Below are 3,034 nucleotides of genomic sequence, written 5' to 3' on the forward strand. Positions count from 1 at the left end.
CCACACCCGGCCACGCCCCCGCCCCTTCCAGCAGGTGAGGCGCGCATGCGTGGGCGAAAGGGCGTAGGGGAGCGATGCTGGTGTGTTGTCTCCGGCTGCCCCCTATGGGTGAGCCTAAGAATAAAAACAAAGGGAGGAGGTGAGCGGTGGAGATGGCCACAGGACAAAATGAGTGTACTTTATGCCTCTTAAAAAACGGTGACAGTGGTAAATTTTATGTTACCTATATTTGATCACAATTTCAAAAAGCGAAAGGGTCCTTTGGGAGTCTAACTGGTAGTCTATTCTCCCTATGTGGATTGGAGTTCCGGCCATTCTTGTTCAATGTCTAATTATAGTTTAATCTTGTAATAAGTTTAATTTTAATTGAACCACCTGATGTGAAAAGTAAAAAATACTTAAGCTTCCAAAACTTCTAGTGTCCTGAGGCTTTTTGTATAGTTTTTCACATTGCTAATTATAAATCTAGGTTTCTGTTGAAAATTTGCTATTCCTTCCTTCTAGTTTCTGACAAAATGTTTCCTGTCATAATACGTCTTCCCACCCGATGAGAAAGTCTGAGGATTTGGTATGGGTGGAAAAAAAGAATTTCCTTGATGAAATAATCTTTAACTAAGCCACAGTAGAAAGTAAGCATGTAAAAAATGAGTTTATTTCATGTTGAAATCATTTGCCCCCAAATGGATTCATATTCAAAATCATTCTTTTAAATATTTATGTACCTGTACTTCAAAGAGGAAGATTATAAATCATAAAGGAATACTAGAAAGTATTGTCATTTAATGTTATTTTCTTTAAATGTCTATTGTATAATTGTCCATATTTACTACCCATTGCATTTCAGGGAAATATCATATTAAGTAGATATTTTGGGGTTTTTACTTTTTGGGCTACCTTTATTATCAAAATAATGTTTTTTTCAAAAAATTCACAAATCTTTAGTTTCCCTTATTTTTCCAGTGTTATATTTCAGCACGGTTTTGGTTGACATTAAAATACTCATTTCCCTTTTTATGTAAGCTATTTTTTTTTCTTTAAGTGCACATTGGATGCTATCTTTGAGCACTGAAGAAAACATGCTGCTTGAATTATCATTTTTTTTTCAAGTGATCCCTTTAAAAACAGGAAAATGAAAAAATCTTTATGCACTCTTTCAGGCAAATAAAGATTTTTAAAGACTGGAGTCTTTAGAAGAAAATTTGCCAGAAGACACAAAATTAATTTGGCAGTGTGTCAACAGGTTTGGATCAGCTAAATTTATTGTCAGGCTTGTAAAATCTGGTGGAGAACTGGCAGTCCTATTAATCTGAACTATGTTGAAAGACCAGATGAGGTGTGGCCTTGTGAGACATATATATATATATATATATATCCTCCCTGGTTACTCATTTCTTTGTCTTTAAATGCCACTGAAGCAACAAGACATTTTAACAAGAGCTTCAGTTGCCGTACACAATAGCACACAGAATTAACAAAATGCTAAACTGAACTGGATAGGAAGCCTGGTATCATTAGACATTCCTGAGATGTCAAAGGGAACACAAAGAAAAGGTAATAAGATTTCAAGTGTCAAATATAGCAGAGTTAACTGGTTCCAAGTTACAGTGCAGCTGGTAAGTTCATCTAGGCTCACAACAGCATTCAAATCAGTCCTTCATGAAGCGTCTCTAGGAAGGCACTGCTGATCATAATTTGAGGAGCAGACAGAACTAATTATAAGTCAGTGTGAAAAATATTTTCACAGAGGCACAAAGCATCATGAGAAGATGCTAATGGAGAATAATTCTATTAACAACTGATCAACAGGATCCATCTGCTTTCCCTACAGTTTTCTCTCCTGCTAGCAAAGCTGTGTCTCAGGTAGAAATGAGTTGGTGTGAAAAGCAGACAGAAACTAGGTTCCAGATTCAGCAACTTCTCAGTGCTTCTGTGACCTGATTCTTTAAAATGAGGATAAGGACACTCATCCTACAGGGTGTTTATGAGAAGTAAATGAGATCAGGTTTGTAGCGTCAGGCACAGTTCCCGGCAGATAGAGGGCACCCAGAAAGTGGTAGCTATTCTCAGTGTCCTTGAGCCCTTAGACAGGATGCAAATTAGTAGATCCATTAATACTCATTATGATTAATAAAGTTAAATCACAGACACAAGCAACCTGAAGAAGGAGGAGGGGCACGTGATGATGCTTCAGGAAGAGGGGATGAACATGCATGATCCAAAATGTGGGTCAAAAATAATTTCTATTCCTTTGCATATTCCTGGAAGGGTGGGGTAGATTTAAACATGTGAGTTCGGTTACCATTTTGACAAAGTGCAAGTTTCTGGTCTTCCTCAAAAGGGCTCTTGCCAGGTACCTTGGTGCATCATTACACACATCATATCACACGTCACAGATCAAGGTCAATGTGAATTGTTGACACTGTGTTAGGTTCAAAGGATGCATAATGTTATATGGAAAAAGTCAGAGGGAGAAAAGTATGCACAGAATTCCACTACTTACTTAAGAAAAGGAGGATATATATAACATACATATACATACATGTGCATTACAAACGTAAATATGTACAAACACACATATTTGTGGTTTTGTTTGTTCTTTAAACGAAAGGAGAAATCATAACTCTGCTTTTAAGTGCTTACCTGTAAGGGGAAGGAAGGAATATGGTAAAGGATATGGAGATAGGGGGCTTGGGGCTATAGCTCAGTGGCAGAGCGCTTTCCTAGCATGTGTGAAGCACTAGGTTCAGTCCTCAGCACCACGTTAAACAAAACAAAACAAAACAAAAAACCTCTAAATAAAATAAAATTGTTATGTCCATCTACAACCAAAAATTAAGAAAAATTGAAAAAAAAAGATATGGAGATAAACATTATACTTCTTTGGATATACTTTGTTTTGTAGAATTTGACTTCGGAATCATGCAAATGTCTTACACCATTATGAAACAAAATTACATTTTTAAACTTAAAACTTTGCCAGGTGTGGTGGTGTATGTAACCCCTGAAACTTGGGAGGCTGAGACAGGAGTATTGC

The sequence above is a fragment of the Marmota marmota genome, unplaced genomic scaffold, assembly GCF_001458135.2.
Source record: "Marmota marmota marmota unplaced genomic scaffold, marMar, whole genome shotgun sequence".
In the NCBI taxonomy this organism is placed as follows: Eukaryota; Metazoa; Chordata; class Mammalia; order Rodentia; family Sciuridae; genus Marmota; species Marmota marmota.